Source organism: Bos grunniens, chromosome 15, assembly GCF_055505025.1.
Source record: "Bos grunniens cultivar Pamir isolate PY7600 chromosome 15, Bosgru_T2T1.0, whole genome shotgun sequence".
In the NCBI taxonomy this organism is placed as follows: domain Eukaryota; kingdom Metazoa; phylum Chordata; class Mammalia; order Artiodactyla; family Bovidae; genus Bos; species Bos grunniens.
In genome coordinates this window covers 3,676,696-3,695,164 of record NC_141179.1, presented here as the reverse complement: position 1 = coordinate 3,695,164, position 18,469 = coordinate 3,676,696, and the positions used below count along the sequence as shown (strand labels likewise).

The 18,469-nt window shown below is 38.0% G+C and overlaps 1 protein-coding gene across 2 annotated transcripts in view; it reads right to left on the bottom strand.

The window, feature by feature from the left end:
- Nucleotides 1–18,151, bottom strand: part of CASP1 (caspase 1) — a 71,964-nt gene extending 53,813 nt beyond the window's left edge. The window contains exon 1 of one of the 2 annotated variants that reach the window (XM_086338246.1): nt 18,089–18,151. The gene's annotated coding sequence lies outside the window, so the exon portion shown is untranslated. The remainder of the gene's footprint in view (nt 1–18,088) is intronic. The other variant, XM_086338248.1, reaches the window with a different exon arrangement.
- Between the last annotated feature and the right edge of the window lie 318 nt (nt 18,152–18,469).

The window sequence follows — 18,469 nt, the reverse complement described above, 5'->3', positions numbered from 1 at the left end:
TCGTCTGTGTATTGTTAGCAGTACTAGATAATTTTATCTCATGTTTCTGCTTCTTAATAAATAATGCTACTCTTCACTCATTTGCCCAATTGAAAACTTAGAGGTCTTCTTTGATTTCAGTATTTCCCTCATTGTCTATTCATTTCATCCTCCTCCAACATCCATTTTACCAGCATATTCCATTAAGTCTACCATCAAAATGCATCTTATTTATCAGTTCTCCCTTCCCTACTTCTACTTTCCCATTCCCATAACCCATAGTCTCTCATACTAATCACTGAAATAGCCTGAAAGCTTACCTCTGTCTATCTTTTCTTATCCTACTATTTTCAACTGCTGCAATGGTACCCATAAAGATTTTTAAAAAGGTGTATAAGACTCACTTTCCTCAATTCTTAAGCCCATTCATAGTACTTTTGCTCTTGGTTCAATGTCTTTGAGAACAAAGATCCTACAAAACTATCAGTGTAAATGTCCTAAAGAATAAAACTTAAATGACAATCATAGATATCCATCAAACAGTTTTACATCTCCTTCTTTAAGGAGAAACCTAGGGTGTCAGAGATTTCTCTGTGTTCACAATTAAATATGTCTTCTAGGCAATTATATTGGCACTGAATGAAACATTCCCATAGTTTTTCATTCTACTTAAAATTATATCCATTTGACTCTAACATGCTATTTGAAGACTTACATGATAAAATCCCTGCCTAAACTTTGAGTTTATTTCATACTTGCTTAGCAACATGTATAATTTTTGTGTGTGTTTTGTAAACACTTCATAGTGTTTCCTTGAGATCTTTGTACTTATTGTCCTCTGTATTTATGTTTTTATTACCCTAAATCTATAAAAGCCTTAATTTTATTACTCATATAATTTTTATAACTTTGAATGCTAGTCCGGGTAGCCTTTCAGTCATTTTCTATCCTAATATATCCACTTATCTTTTGTTTTTCCTTCATAATACTTGTCAATATCTGAAAATACTTTTTAAAATGTCTAATTGCTATCCCCTTCCCTTTACTGTGTAATATCCATATGAGTTTTATTTTAAAATTACATATGCCCACGATGAAAAATACTGTTTGGCAGTAGTGACTCAAAGTTTTTGTTGAGAAAAAATTAACCTGTGTTAGGTTAAGAGTTGTGGGCTTTGGCCTCAGGAAAGTGAAACGGCAAAGTGTTTTAAGATATGGAAAGACATTTTATTGAGTACCTTATTTTGTAACTGGTACCCTATCAGCATTCCTATTTAGTATCTTTTATGAAGAAAAGCATTTGGATATCTCACAGTGAAGACTATGAGAAACATTTCTAAGATTCTAATTGTAAGAGAAAATAGTAATAAGTATTACAATCTGTTTATGCAGAAGTGGTAGAATGTTGGTCCTGTCATTTTTTGAAAAATTTAAGTTGTATATTTTGTGGGAGTGGACATGTTGCTAGATAAGTGACTTAAAAGCACATCCAAATCAAGTAAGCAGAGAGGAGGGGAGGGGGGAAATGCTCCCAATTTCAAGAGCTTTCATGAACATCAAGGACCAAAATAAAGGTCTTTGCCTTTAATTTATTTAGGGAGATGAAAATAGTCTTCCACATTATTTCTGAAGGATTGAATTATTATTCTCTAATATCTTCTTCAAAGAGTAAGGTATGGTCTAAAAGTAAAACAGAGACCCTCAAAGATTTTGCAATGACAAAACAGAGGAGAACAGAAAGAGCAGGCCAACATGAGAGCAAGCCAAAGCACATGAAGGGAGCCTGAGGATAAGTAGATAAGAAGCTAAGAGCTCATGAGTCATTTATTAACTGGCAAGTGAATAAGAACGCAGATATTGGGTACAAAGATACAAGGGCAGGTTGAGATACCCCTTAAAGAGAATTGAGGAATCTTACCTGAAGAAAATCCCAACTTTAAGCAAGGGTGGAATCACTCTTGCAGATTTGGCAATAAATTTGGCTAGCATGCAGGACACTGGAAATCACAAAGTCACTTAAGACCATCACTTAAGACATGAGTCTCAGCTATAGTTATAATATTACCCATTTTCCCTGTTTCTGTCTTCTCTTGATTCAACATGTAACTTCTCAACCAGTGAGTTATTGTGTTCTCATATACTGAGTCAACAAATACTTATATTTTCTCCATTAGTCTCTTATCTGTTGGAAACATAGAAATGTTTGGACTTATAATCATCTTAAGAAATAGCACTCTATCACCTCAGTAATTGAAATTGTTTCTTCTCCATTCCTTCTTTAATGGCTAGAGTACCAAGGAATGGTTTGTTTACCGTATCCAAGATCCCTTTCATTCTTTCTAAGCTCATGGATGGCCATATCCATAACTCTAACCCAGCTAAATCAAAAGAAGTCTGTACTTATCCAAATCATTCCCCTTGTTCTGCTTTGGTGAGTTATCAGACGGGGCACAAGGAGCTTTGCCTGTACTATTGCTTTGATGTATATAGACATGAAAATCAGAATCAATAATGCTCCTTGAATTGGAAGCTCAGGGTCTTAACCACTAGACTGCTAGGGAAGGCCCATGTGGCTCTCTTCTTATAAGTCAGGAAAAAAAAAAAATCAAAGAAAAGATCCTTAAAGCAATCAGGATCTTCCTGTCAAAGCAGGAAATATTCACATCTTGGCACATAACTACTGTTTTGCACATGTGGATGACTATATATATATATATATATATATGTATGTACACACATATGTATGCATATAACATATAATTTTAAAAATGATACTCTGTTCTCATGTCTCAGAGGTTCTTCTTATGAAAGAACAAGGTAGCATTTCATAGGTTGCTTTTCCATTTTTGCAATTCTTTCCCTTCCCATGAAGATGTTTTTTAGTTTGTTATTGTACCACGCAATTATTTTTGCCTTTGTTGTTCGTGCTTTTGGTGTCATATTCACAAAATCATTCCAAATACTCATGTCAAGGAATTTTATTCCTATGTTTTCTGATAGGAATTTTAGATCTTACATTTAAGTCTATCTGTTATGAGTTAATTTGTATTAGTAGTGTAAGATAGGAGCACAATTTAATTCTTTTGTACATGAATATTCAGTTTTCCCCACACTTTATTGAAGATGTTATCCTAATCCCGTTGAGTATTCTTGACTCTTTTATCAAATATTATTTGACTATAAATACATGAGTTTATTTCTGGACTCTCAGTTGTATTGCATAGGCATATTGGAGAAGGAAATGGCAACCCACTCCAGTATTCTTGTCTAGAGAATCCTGTGGACAGAAGAGCCTGGTGGGCTGCTGTCCATAGGGTCCCACAGAGTCAGACATGACTGAAGCAACTTAGCATGCATGCATGCATGCATTGGAGAAGGAAATGACAACACATTCCAGTATTCTTGCCTGGATAATCCCAGGGATGGAGGAGCCTGGTGGGCTGCCGTCTATGGGGTCGCACAGAGTCGGACACAACTGAAGCAACTTAGCAGCAGCATGTCTGCTTTTATGGCCAGTGCCATACAGTTTGGGCTACTAGAACTCTGTAATACAGTTTGAAATCAAGAGGTGTAATCCCTACAGCGTGGTTTTTCTCAAGGTTGTTTTTGCTACTTGGAGTTTCTTATGGTTCCATATGAATCAAAGTGGTTAATATCTAAAATACATGAGGAACTCATACATCTAAACAGCAAAAACACAAGTAATATGATTAAAAAATAGCTAAAGGACCTAAATGATTTTTCCAAAGAAGACATACAAATGGCCACAGGTGCATGAAAAGGTGCTTTAAAACACTAATGGTCATGAGAATGAAAATTAAAACTTCAATGTGGTATCACTTTTTTTCTCCTGGAATGGCTACTATCAATATAATAAGATATGACCAGAGTTTTCCAGCATGTGGAGAAAGGGAAACTTCATGCACTGTTGGTGAGAATATAAATTAGCACAGTCATTATAGAGGGGCTTCCCTGGTGGCTCAGATGGTATAGCATCTATCTGAAGTGTAGGAGACCTGGGTTCAATTCCTGGGTTAGGAAGATCCCCTGGAGAAGGAAAAGGCTACCTACTCCAATATTCTAGCCAGGAAAATCCCATGGACAGAGGAGCCTGGTAGATTATATTCCATGGGGTTGCTAAGAACTGGACACAACTGAAGGACTAACACTTTCACTTTTTCACTCTATTTAGCATAGAAATGGAGAAGGCAATGGCACCCCACTCCAGTACTCTTGCCTGGAAAATCCCATAGATGGAGGAGCCTGGTAGGCTGCAGTCCATGGGGTCGCTAAGAGTTGGACACGACTGAGCGACTTCACTTTCACTTTCCACTTTCATGCATTGGAGAAGGAAATAGCAACCCACTCCAATATTCTTGCCTGGAGAATCCCAGGCATGGGGGAGCCTGGTGGGCTGTCATCTCTGGGGTTGCACAGAGTCAGACATGACTGAAGCGACTTAACAGCAGCAGCAGCAGCAGCATATAAATATCAAAACAACTATGAAAACAACTTATAAGATGGAATCTTTATAAAAAAAACCTGCTACTCAATACCCAGAGGAATAGGAAGGGCTGTTATATTAATAGTTTCCCTCTATAGATGCAAGTTGATTCAGAGGCTCCACTTTTAGTACAAAGCCAAATTCAATACATTTCCCTTTTATTAATAACTTACTTCTTTTTAATCATAGCCCATGTCCTAAATGCTAAATTTCTGAGTCAATAAATTAAGGAGAGTAAGAGTGTAGTAAAAAGTCACTAGTAAATGAATTATAAGATTGCTGTATTCCAGCTTTATTCTTTCTACTAACTAAATGGTCATTAACAAGTAATTTAACCTTTCTTAGTCTCATTTTCCTAATAACAAATAAGGGTATCTTATATACCACCAATTCATGGAGTTTTTGTGGAAAACCACTAAGATACTTTCCAGCTAACAATATTTAACAAATAAAAATACATGACTCACTGTTAACAACATCCCAAATATTCCATGGGGCATATTTTTCTAAATATTTGGAACTTCTTTACAGAAAAAAATAAAGATTATATGTTATTTAACTGAGATTTAAATTTAATTTTTTTTCAGTTTTTATCTGGAAACACAATCAACATTTTGAGCTAGATAATTCATTGTTAGGGGGCTGCCCTGTGTATTGTACAATGTTTAGGAACATTTTTCACTTTATCCACTGGGTACCAATATCTCTCCCTTCACTGTGACAATAGAAATGTCCTTAGATATTTCCAAGTATACACTGCCATCCTTCCCTTCATGATGAGCTTCTCTAAATTTTGAGTTAAGGATAAAGCCTCTGCTCTTTCCTTACAATTTATATCATCCTAGGTTTAGATATAGTTGCTTTAACTATACACTGGGGATACTGATAATATAAAGATTCCCAAAGGCAATGCCAAATACTGCTCAAACTACCGCACAATTGCACTCATCTCACACTCTAGTAAAGTAATGTTCAAAATTCTCCAAGCCAGGCTTCAGCAATATGTGAACCATGAACTTCCTGATGTTCAAGCTGGTTTTAGAAAAGGAAGAGGAACCAGAGATCAAATTGCCAACATCTGCTGGATCATGGAAAAAGCGAGAGAGTTCCAGAAAAACATCTATTTCTACTTGATTGACTATGCCAAAGCCTTTGACTGTGTGGATCACAATCAACTGTGGAAAATTCTGAAAGAGATGGGAATACCAGACCACCTGATCTGCCTCTTGAGAAATCTGTATGCAAGTCAGGAAGCAACAGTTAGAACTGGACATGGAACAACAGACTGGTTCCAAATAGGAAAAGGAGTATGTCAAGGCTGTATATTTTCACCCTGTTTATTTAACTTATATGCAGAGTACATCATGAGAAAAGCTGGACTGGAAGAAACACAAGCTGGAATCAAGATTGCCGGGAGAAATATCAGTAACGTCAGATATGCAGATGACACTACCCTTATGGCAGAAAGTGAAGAGGAACTAAAAAGCCTCTTGATGAAAGTGAAAGTGGAGAATGAAAAAGTTGGCTTAAAGCTCAATATTCAGAAAATGAAGATCATGGCATCCGGTCCCATCACCTCATGGGAAATAGATGGGGAAACAGTGGAAACAATGTCAGACTTTATTTTTCTGGGCTCCAAAATCACTGCAGATGGTGACCGCAGCCATGAAATTAAAAGACGCTTACTCCTTGGGAGGAAAGTTATGACCAACCTAGATAGCATATTCAAAAGCAGAGACATTACTTTGCCAACAAAGGTTCGTCTAGTCAAGGTTATGGTTTTTCCTGTGGTCATGTATGGATGTAAGAGTTGGACTGTGAAGAAGGCTGAGCGCTGAAGAATTGATGCTTTTGAACTGTGGTGTTAGAGAAGACTCTTGAGAGTCCCTTGGACTGCAAGGAGTTCCAGCCAGTCCATTCTGAAGGAGATCAGCCCTGGGATTTCTTTGGAAGGGATGATCCTAAAGCTGAAACTCCAGTATTTTGGTCACATCATGCGAAGAGTTGACTCACTGGAAAAGATTCTGATGCTGGGAGGGATTGGGAGCAAGAGGAGAAGGGGACGACAGAGGATGAGATGGCTGGATGGCATCACTGGCTTGATGGACGTGAGTCTCAGCAATCTCTGGGAGTTTGTGATGGACAGGGAAGCCTGGCGTGCTGCGATTCATGGGGTCACTAAGAGTCGGACATGACTGAGCGACTGATCTGATCTGATCTGATCTGGATTAAATAACAAAGTTTATTTAATGACCTTGGATATAGTGGTAAGTGTTTTTACATTTCAATTAGGTGCTAATATGCATAATGATCATATAAGCTGGTTGATATTAACTCCATTTTAAAGATTACAAAATCAAGCTGAGGAACAGAGAAATTAAGCAACTTGTTCAAGGTCTTACAAGCAAGTAAATGGCAGAGCCAGAATTCAAACCCAGTTGATTTGGTAGCAGAATCTAGTTCTTCAATATGCGAGATTGCTTCTCAGAAACCATGTAGATAACATGACAGACATCTGCCACTTAGTAAGAGATTAACACGTTCTATTGACTGTTAGAATTTGATTTGTGTTATTCTTTTATACAACTGTGAAAGCACGTGTTGTGCTATATGGTTTCTTTTGTACTTTTATAAATAGTGTCCTTACAACTACTTTGTACACTAGAGAGAGGGCAAGTAACAGCATCTTTATTTGATGAATAGTGAGCCCACATACTGGCCAGAGAGGTGAGATGAGCCTGAATGAGAATCCAGTTTTCTCACCCCTGGGTCAGCTTTCTCTCATATCAAAGTCACTTCTCTACTGAGCGTTGTGCCAAGTCCCCTAAGAAGACAAGGAAGGTAATATTAACAGACACTCTGTTTTCAAAAGGCTTAAGACAGACTGGAGGACAACAGCCAAAAAAAAAAAATCCTATGTGACAACAGAAGAGAACAGCGAATGCCTAAATGGTAGGACAAACCAGGAGTGCTGTAATGGATTTAAAGTGCTCTAGCCAAAGAATTGATGCTTTTGAACTGTGGTGTTGGAGAAGACTCTTGAGAGTCCCTTGGACTGCAAGGAGATCTAATCAGTCCATTCTAAAGGAGATCAGCCCTGGGATTTCTTTGGAAGGAATGATGCTAAGGCTGAAACTCCAGTACTTTGGCCACCTCATGTGAAGAGTTGACTCACTGGAAAAGACTGTGATGCTGGGAGGGATTGGGGGCATGAGGAGAAGGGGACAACAGAGGAGATGTCTGGATGGCATCATCAACTCGATGGACATGAGTTTGAGTGAACTCCTGGAGTCGGTGATGGACAGGGAGGCCTGGCATGCTTCAATTCATGGGGTCGCAAAGAGTCAGACACAACTCAGTGACTGAACTGAACTGAACTGAAAGCTTTAAAAAAAAATTGCAGAGTTTTGGATGCACAGATTTTTTTTTAAGTCCTGTATTTAAAGGGCACCTACTAAGTATCAGACATTGTGGTGAATGCTTTATATACAGTCAAGTATTATTAACTAACAAATCTGTGGAGAAATGTTAGTGATGTATCTTAGTTATGACTGGATTAAAGCTCTCATTTACAGATCACACTGTTAATATCTGTTAGAAATCAATTTAAATTCACTCTTTTAGTTTTAAAACCTGAGCTATTTCATGTGCAAACACAAGAGAGGGAAGGATATTGTATACCCAGAAGAGCGTATAATTTGAAAGCACAGAAATCAGAGTGACAGACAGAAAAAAAGACAGACTTGGGAGAGGGAAATCTGTTTCATTTTAACAGAGAATGCTTGTTATACAGCAAAACAAAAACAAACTTATCTAGAAATTGTTCTCTTTAAAAAAAATTTATTTTTGTCTTTTCCAGAAGGTCATATAAATGAAATAATACAATATGAAGCCAGGAGAGTTTGGCTTCTTATACTTATCATAGTGCTTTTATAATGTATCTGTGTTGTTAGGAGCAGAAATTAGATTAGTGATTGCCAGGAGCTGGAAATGTAGGCAAGGTATTGCTTGCAAAGAAGGGTGAAGGGACTCTGATGTGATGGAAATGTTCTATATCTTATCTTGATTGTGACTGGTTGTGGTTACCCAGACACATACAACTGTCAAAACTTGTCAAACTATTACACTTAAAAATGAAATTTATTGTATGTAAATTTATACCTCAATAAATCTGACTTAAAAGTAAAATAAATAAATAAATAAATAAATGAATTTATTACTAACTGATACTTTGTGTTGTTTATGTATTATCTCTTTCTATCCAAAAATGTCTCTTGGAAAGAGTGACCTTTTCTATCTTCTTTGTTTCTATGTCCACATAATCTAAAATAATGGTTTTACTCTAGAGGGCAATCAGTATATATTGTAAAATATGAGTGTGTTATAGACTGAAAGGAAGAATAAATGTCAGACATAGCAGATTTGTGAATAAAAATAGCTTAGAAAAATATTTCATAGCATAGGGTAATTAATTTAAAATATAGCATTAAACATGAAAATACATGTAGGAAAGATACATATGAATTATTGAATTTAGTCATAACACATTATTCTACTTATTTTTATTCATTAAATACATATTTATAGAGTACATAATAAATATGAAGTACTAAATTAATATCTATGGATTCAATACAAAAATAAGATACTGTTCTTGTCAAATACTTTTTACTGATTACTTGAGGAATACCAACATATGAGTGATTCATAGTTTTTATAAAATTGAAATGCATACAAGGTGGGGCAGATAATACTCAGGATCAATTGTTCCACTGCTTTATGAAGAAATTTTGCAACAGCTTTTGTGTAAAATACAAGTTCTGTACTATCTTAGTCTCATAAATTTAATTCATGCTAGGACAACTCAATAGCATTTTAGGTTCTATTAATCTTAATTCACTTAAAAATATTTATTGTGACCTTACCTACCAAATATTATACATTGTTTCAGTAGCAATAGCATTAATTATAGAATCTTGGCTTCATAAAATTTACATTCTAGAGGGAAGAAGACAGCTAATACATACATGAGATCTTCAGTTTTAATAAAATATATATTTCCTTGTTTTGTGGAAAAGGCCTAGAAGCCATGATAGTATCAATGACAACTGCTGGTGTCCAGATATAATTTCTAAATATTATTTTTTTTTTAAAAAGGATGAAGACAGTTCTATTTCCAGTTTTTTAAGGAGTCTATTATACAGAGTGAAGTAAGCCAGAAGGAAAAACACCAATACAGTATACTAACACATATATATGGAATTTAGAAAGATGGTAACAATAACCCTGTGTACGAGACAGCAAAAGAGACACTGATGTATAGAACAGTCTTATGGACTCTGTGGGAGAGGGAGAGGGTGCGAAGATTTGGGAGAATAACATTGAAACATGTAGAATATCATGTAAGAAAAGAGTTGCCAGTCCAGGTTCGATGCACGATACTGGATGCTTGGGGCTAGTGCACTGGGACGACCCAGAGGGATGGTATGGGGAGGGAGGAGGGAGGAGGGTTCAGGATGGGGAACACATGTATACCTGTGGCAGATTCATTTTGATATTTGGCAAAACTAATACAATTATGTAAAGTTTAAAAATAAAATAAAATTTAAAAAAAAAAGAAAGGAAAAAAAAAAAGGAGGAAGAAACCTTGGAGAAATAGTTTATTCCAGGTCATGGGCAGAAAATGTACAAAATGAAGGTAGGATGTCAAGGAAAAAATAGAATCTCTCACTAAGTCATTTTAAAGACACAGGAAGCCAACTCCCACTAACCAATTTTTGTTTCAGAAATTATGTCTTTAAATGATCAAAAAGCACACAATGTATTTAAAAAAGCAGTATGCTTTTATTGGAAGATGATTGCTTTACAATGTTGTGTTGGTTTCAGCCATACAAAAATGCAAATCAGTCATGAGGATACATACACACACACATATACATATATATATATGTATATATATATATGTGCCACCTCCTCTTGAGCCTCCCTGGAGTACTAGAAACAAAGCTCTCATTGAAAGTTAAAATTGCTAGGATAGTTGTTAATTATTCTGAAATTTGATAATTAAAGAGAAATTAATTAACATTTTATCTTCTTTTTCCCATATGAATTATATTTTAAGATAGCCAAATTATGCCTAATACATGAGGGGAGACTCATACTAGGAAGAATTCACAGACAGGTGGAATCAAGATGGAGTAGTAGGAGAGCAGTTAGCTCATCTCCCTTCATGAATACATCAAAATTACAACTACACATAGATCCCCTGGAGAACTGAATGGCTAGGGACTGGAATGTAAAATAGGAAGTCAGAGATACCAGGTGTGACAGGCAAGTTTGGTGATGGAGACCAAATGAAACAGGAAAAAGACTAACATAGTTCTGCCAAGAGAGTGGACTGGTCATAGCAAACACACTCTTTGAACAACAGAACATGGACATCACCAGATGGCCAATATCAAAATCATATTGATTATATTCTTTGCAGCTGAAGATGGAGAAGCTCTATATAGTCAGCAAAAACAAGACTGAAAGTTGACTGTGGCTCAGATCCTGAACTCCTTATTGCAAAATTCAGACTGAAATTGAAAAAAGTAGGGAAAACCAGTAGACCATTCAGGTATGACCTAAATGAAATCACTTATGATTATACAGTGGAAGTGAGAAACAGATTAAAGGGATTAGATCTGATAGACAGAGTGCCTGAAGAACTAAGGATGGAGATCCAGGGCTGTACAGGAGACAGTGATCAAAATCATTCCCAAGAAAATAAATTCAAGAAGCAAAATGGATGTCTGAGGAGGCCTTACAAATAGCTGAGAGAAGAAGACAAGCTAAAGGCAAAGGAGAAAAGGGAAGATATATCCATTTGAACGCAGAGTTCCAAAGAATAGCAAGGAGAGATAGGAAAGCCTTCCTCAGTGATTACTGCAAAGAAATAGAGGAATACAATAGAATCGGAAAGACTAGTGATCTCTTTGGAGAAGACAATGACATCCCACTCCAATACTCTTGCTTGGAAAATCACATGGATGGAGAAGGCTGGTAGGCTCCAGTCCATGGGGTCACTGAGAGTCAGATATAACTCAGTGATTTCACTTTCACTTTTGACTTCCATGCATTGGAGAAGGAAATGGCAACCCACTCCAGTGTTTTTGCCTGGAGAATCTCAGGGACAGAGGAGCCTAGTGGGCTGCTGTCTATGGGGTCGCACAGAGTCAGACACGACTGAAGTGACTTAGAAGCAGCAGAGCAGCAGAGATCTTTTCAAGAAAATTAGAGATACCAAGGGAACATTTCATGCCAAGATGGGCACAATTAAAGACAGAAACAGTATGGACCTAAAGGAGCAGAAGATATTAAGAAGAGATGGCAAGAATACCCAGAAGAACTATACAAAAAAACATCTTAATGACACAGATAACCACAATAGTGGTTATTTATCACTAACCTAGAGTTAGGCATCCAGGAATGTGAAATCAATGGGCCTTAAGAAGTATCACTATGAAAACGCTAGTGAAGGTGATGGAATTCCAGTTGACCTATTTCAAATCCTAAAAGATGATGCTGTTAAAATGCTACAATCAATATGCCGGCAAATTTGGAAAACTCAACAGTGGCCACAGGACTGAGAAATGTCAGTTTTCACTCCAATCCCAAAGGAGGGTAATGCCAAAGGATGTTCAAACTATTGCACAATTGCATTCATTTCACACAGCAAAGTGATGCTCAAAATTCTTCAAGCTACATGAACCAAGAACTTACAGATGTTCAAGCTGGATTTAGAAAAGGCAGAAGAACCAGTGATCAAATTGCCAACATCCACTGGATCATCGAAAAAGCAAGAAGAGAATTCCAGAAATACATCTACTTCTGTGTTATTGACTACACCAAATCCTTTGACCTGTGGAATGACACAAACTGGAAAATTCTTAAAGATGTGGGAATACTAGTCCATCTTACCTGCCTCCTGAGAAATCTGAATGCAGGTCAAGAAGCAGCAGTTAGAATCAGACATAGAACAATGCACTGCCTCCAAATTGGGAAAAGAGTATGTCAAAGCTGTATATTGTCACCCTGCTTATTTAACGTAAATGCAGAGTAAATCATGCAAAATGCCAGGCTGGATGAAACACAAGCTGGAATCAAGCCTGCAGGGAGAAATATCAACAACCTCAGATATGCATATGACACCACCCTTATGATAGAAAGCAAAGAGGACCTAAGTGCCTCTTGATGAAGGTGAAACAGGAGAGTGAAAAAGCTGGCTTAAAGCTCAACACTCAAAAAACTAGGATCATGGCATCTGGTCCCATCACTTCATGGCAAATAGAAGGGTAAAGAATCAAAACAGTGACATACTTTATTTTCATGGACTCCAAAATCACTTCAGATAGTGGCTGCAGCCGTGAAACCAAAGTATGCTTTCTCCTTGAATGTAAAACTATGACCAACCTAGACAGCATATTAAAAAGCAGAGACATTACTTTGCCAACAAAAGCCCATCTTGTCAAAGCTATGTTTTTGCCAGTAGTCCTTTATGGATGTGAGAGTTGGACCACAAATAAAGCTGAGCACTGAAGAATTGATGCTTTTTAACTGTGGTTTTGGAGAAGATGCTTGAGAGTACCTTGGGCTGTAAGGAGATCCAAGCAGTCAATCCTAAAGGAAATCAGTCCTGAATATTCATTGGAAGGACTGATCCTGAGGCTGAAGCTCTAATACTTTGGCCATCGGATATGCAGAACTGACTCATTTGAAAAGACCCTGGTACTGGGAAAGACTGAAGGCAGGAGAAGAAGGGGACAACAGAGGATGAGATGGTTGGATGGTATCACAGACTCAATGGATATGAGTTTAAGTAAGCTCTGGGAGTTTGTGATGGACAGGGAAGCTAGTTGTGCTGCAGTCCTTGGGGTTGCAATGAGTCAGACATGACTGAACCACTGAACTGAACTGAACAACTACATACAAATCAACCAATGAAACAATTATCTTTAAAGCAGGACAAGAAAATTTTTAAACATAAAATTATCTCTCTAGCCACTTCCCTGGTGGTCCTAAGAATGATATATATGAATTATTGAAGACTCCGGTTTCCACTGCAGGCAAAGTGGTTTAGATCCTTGGTGAGGGAAGTTCTGCATGCAATGATGTATGGCCAAAAAAAAAAAAAGAAAATTGTCTCTCTGCCCATTTGAACCACTACTCCATCACCTTTAATGTGCTTGTGAATATTCATTATACATATATATTTATAAGTTGAATCCCTTAGAAGACACAAGAATGCCTATACACTGTGGGGGAGGGGGAAGCAATTTCCTTTTGGTGTCAGTAAGGTTAACATTTCTTGAGATGGATGAAACTGGAACCTATTATACAGAGTGAAGTAAGCCAGAAAGAAAAACACCAATACAGTTTACTAAATCTTGTAGGAATCATGACAACCCACTACTTAACTTGCTGGGTTATGTAACCTGTCAATACGTTACTTTGATATATAACTCTTTGTCTTGGAAACTTAGATAACTGTGCCTTGTTCTCTAATAGGTAGAACAGTGCTCAGAGCTTTCTTAAATAGTGTTTTACCAATTATATTTCTCATGTTGGCTTGAATAAAACTTTCCATGTCTTTCTTTGATTATTCATTAAATTTTGTTGACACAGCTGTCACTGAAAATGATCTGAAGCAGAACAGCTCTTCTACAACAATGGCTGTATAGACAGAACCACATGGAGTCTAGTAGGAGGGAAGGAAAAGTCATGTAGTTGACCTCAGTCCATGCAGGTGACCCTGAATAAGAGAGAGGTATTACAGCCTTGGGGCATCGTCTCTGGCGAGTGAAGGATTTGAGCCATGTCTTAGGTATCTCAGTCCTGAAGTCTGAAACTGGGTAGACAAACAGCCTTACTGATTTGAAGTCCAGTGGGGCTTACTGGAGAATTGTAAATAACCAAGACAACTGCTCTTAAAGTGCATTCACAGAGTTGCTTCTCCTTGTCCCAATGTAGAAAAAGCAGACTGAAAACCACCTTGTGCTCTGCCTAACTTTCTATCACCACCCCAGGACATCCTCCAGAGTGAAACAGCTTCTGGTCCAGACTCTCCTGCTCATGCACTGCTCCCTGTTAGTTCTGTGGCTACCATTGCCAGTGACAGTGTGAAATACTGGAGGGAACAGAGCCAACTCCTGCCCCAGCCCTGTTTCTGACCAGAGCAGAGGCAGCCATTGCCAGCACATGCATTAGTGCACCCACACTGGAGGAAGCAAAACTAGCTTCAGGCAGAGGGTGCCATTACTGACTTGCAGGTCCATGCAGAAACTTGGGAAGGAGTGGAAGCAGCACCAGGGAAGAGCTTACCATTGCAGACACACATGTTCATGTCCTCATGTGGAAAATGGCAGAACTAGTTCAGCTGTATGCATCCAAATCTCTGGCCCCAATATAGCCTCTACCCAAGGTGTGTACATGGGGTAGCAAAAAACCGGACATAACTGAGCAACTAACACACACATACACACCAGTTGTGTATTCAAGGGAAACAGTGAGACAAACTAAGAAGTGCAGCCCCAAGACCACAGACCTGGCTATGATCTGAATCGAGGTAAACATCATCATCAGTTCAGTTCAGTCACTCAGTCATGTCCGACTCTTTGCGACCCATGAATCACAGCATGCCAGGCCTCCCTGCCCATCACCAACTCTGGAAGTTCACTCAAACTCACATTCATCGAGTCAGTGATGCCATCCAGCCATCTCATCCTCTGTTATCCCCTTCTCCTCCTGCCTGAAATCCCTCCCAGCATCAGAGTCTTTTCCAATGAGTCAACTCTTCGCATGAGGTGGCCAAAGTACTGGAGTTTCAGCTTTAGCATCAGTCCTTCCAAAGAACACCCAGGACTGATCTCCTTCAGAACGGACTGGTTGGATCTCCTTGCAGTTCAAGGGACTCTCAAGAGTCTTCTCCAACACCACAGTGCAAAAGCATCAATTCTTCGGGGCTCAGCTTTCTTCACAGTCCAACTCTCACATCCACACATGACTACTGGAAAAACCATAGTCTTGATTAGATGGACCTTTGTTGGAAAAGTAATGTCTCTGCTTTTGAATATGCTATCTAGGTTGGTCATAACTTTCCTTCCAAGGAGTAAGCATCTTTTAATTTCATGGCTGCAATCACCATATGCAGGGATTTTGGAGCCCCAAAAAATAAAGTCTGACACTGTTTCCACTGTTTCCCCATCTATTTCCCATGAAGTGATGGAACCAGATGCCATGATCTTAGTTTTCTGAATGTTGAGTTTTAAGCCAACTTTGTCACTCTCCTCTTTCACTTTCATCAAGAGACGTTTTAGTTCCTCTTCATTTACTGCCATAAGGGTGGTGTCACTGCATATCTGAGGTTATTGATATTTCTCCCGGCAATTTTTATTCCAACTTGTGCTTATTCCAGCCCAGCGTTTCTCATAATGTACTCTGCATATAAGTTAAATAAGCAGGGTGACTGTACCACAATATACTCAAAAAACTGAACTTCTTCAGAGATCCTGTTCTAGCACCTTGGGACCAATCCTTGTGCCCAATAAGCCAATGAGCATAGGATAAGCCCTCACTACCACTGGCTCTGTCTACAGTTTCTCCAAACCCTGCCCTCCATCAAAAGGAGGGTATCCATCATCCATGGGAAAGATGCAGGCCATGCTCACTTTAGAGTCAGCTCTCACATCAATCCATAAGGCACACACAGATCACCTAGGGACACTCCAAGGCAAACCTTCAAGACTAGCATAAATAGCTATTCACCTAATTTCGTAGAGACAGAGAAAATTAAACAAAATGAGAAGACAGAGAAACATGTTTTAAAAGAAAGAACAAGAAAAAACCCTAAGGAAACAGAGATAATTTGCCTAGTGGAGATTTAATAATAATAATAAGACTGCTAACTGAATTAGAGAAAAGGATAGATAAACACAGGGTTAAAAGACAGAACTAGAAAATAGATGCATTCAGAGCTGAATAACACAATAACTAAAACAAAAAAATAAAACAGAAGAAAATAACAGCCTTAATAATACACTTGTGCTCATAAGAGATCTGGAAGAAAAAATAGTGGCATACACCTAATAAAAATAACAAAAATAAATATTTTTTATAAAGATAATAGTTTATGGAACCACTGGGATAACATCAAACATACTAATACATATTGTAGAGTCCCGAGAGAGAGAAGGACATTGAAAATATGCTTGATAAAATTATGGCGGAAAACTTTCTGATCCTGGAGAATTAAATAAAATGACTCTTAATTTAAAACAAGCATAGTTACAGATGAACATTTATGAACTCCAATGTAACCACAAATCAAAAAGCTATAATATATACACAAATATTGATATAAACATATTTTAGTAATAACATAATAGTAATATAAACATAACATACTAGTAATATAAACATAATATTAAAGAAAATAAACTACAAGGGAATAGATTAAAATAAGAAGAAAAATACAAAGAAGTGTTACATAATCAGCAAAAAAGTAGTAAAATGTCAATAAGTGCATATTTATTAAAAACTGTTTTAAATGTCAATGGAATAAATGCTCCAAACAAAACCACAGGTGATTGACAAGGAAAAAACAAAAAGCAAACAAAAGCATTTTCTACATTTTACCTACAAAAGACTCAATTAAGATCAAGAGAAACAGAGAGATTGTTAGTGAGGGAATAGAAAATGTATTCCATCCAAATGGAAATTAAAACAAAGAAATTCTTAAATCAGAAAATGTAGACTTTAAAACAAAGTATAAAAATTCAAATACAATATTATAGGTGTTATCTGACAGTAAGCTTTCATGCCTTGGTTCTTCTCCATAAGACCTTTAAATTTACTAGAGACTCAATGTGGAGAGGTAAGATATGATGGCAGGGAGTAAGACCCTGAGATCAGTTTTTCTCATGGGCACACCAAAATCACAATTATCTGCAAAATAACCATTCATGAAAAGGAACAGAACCTACCAAAAATATCTAGACGTTGTGATATAAAGAAGCTACCATAAAATGTGTAGGAGGGATACACTTGCAAAAGTCCTATATATCCAGGGAGTAAGTGAAAGTGAAGTCACTCAGTCCTGTCCAACTCTTTGCGACCCCGTCGACTGTAGCCTACCAGGCTCCACCGTCCATGGGATTCTCCAGGCAAGAATACTGGAGTGGGTTGCCATTTCCTTCTCCAGGGGATCTTCCCTGACCCAAGGATGGAACCCAGGTCTCCTGCATTGGAGGCAGATGCTTTAACCTCTGAGCCACCAGGGAAGTGATATATCCAGAGAAGTGACCCACAAAAAGGAGAAAAACTACACTGCAGAGCTTCTCCAAAACGTGTTAGAAATCTGAGCGCCAGGTTGGGGTCAGTTGGGGGTCCTGCATTCGGAAGATGAGCTGCCAGAGTGTTTGCCTTTGAAGGCAAACAGACTTAATTTTGAGAGTCCCAGTTGGCTCAGGGAAATAGAGATTTCACTTAAAGGATGCACACAAAATTTCACATACTTTGGGAAACAGAACAGAAAGAGTAATCTGAGAGGAGCCCGATCAGACCTACCTCTTGATCTTCAAGAGTCATCTGGAAAAGCAGGAGTTGACTGCAGCTCACTGTGAGAATTAGACATTGGTAGATGTTATTTCTGGCAGCACTTTCTACCAAGTGAACACGGGAGCTAACAAGTGCCATTGTGTAATCCTCCCTCTAGCTTATTAACAGAAAGATCTGGCCCCACCCAACAGCCTGTAGGTGCAAGTGCTAGAATGTCTCAGCATAAAAATTTAACTGGGCAAGGATACAGCCCCACTGAATCATTAAGCAGGATGACTTAAGACCCCAGAGTCAACTGTTGCCTCTGCTTACCAGAGGGCTCAGGATCCAATTCCACTCACTGTTGGGCAGGCACCAGTCTCAGAGTCTCGTGAGCCGTAGGTCCTGCCT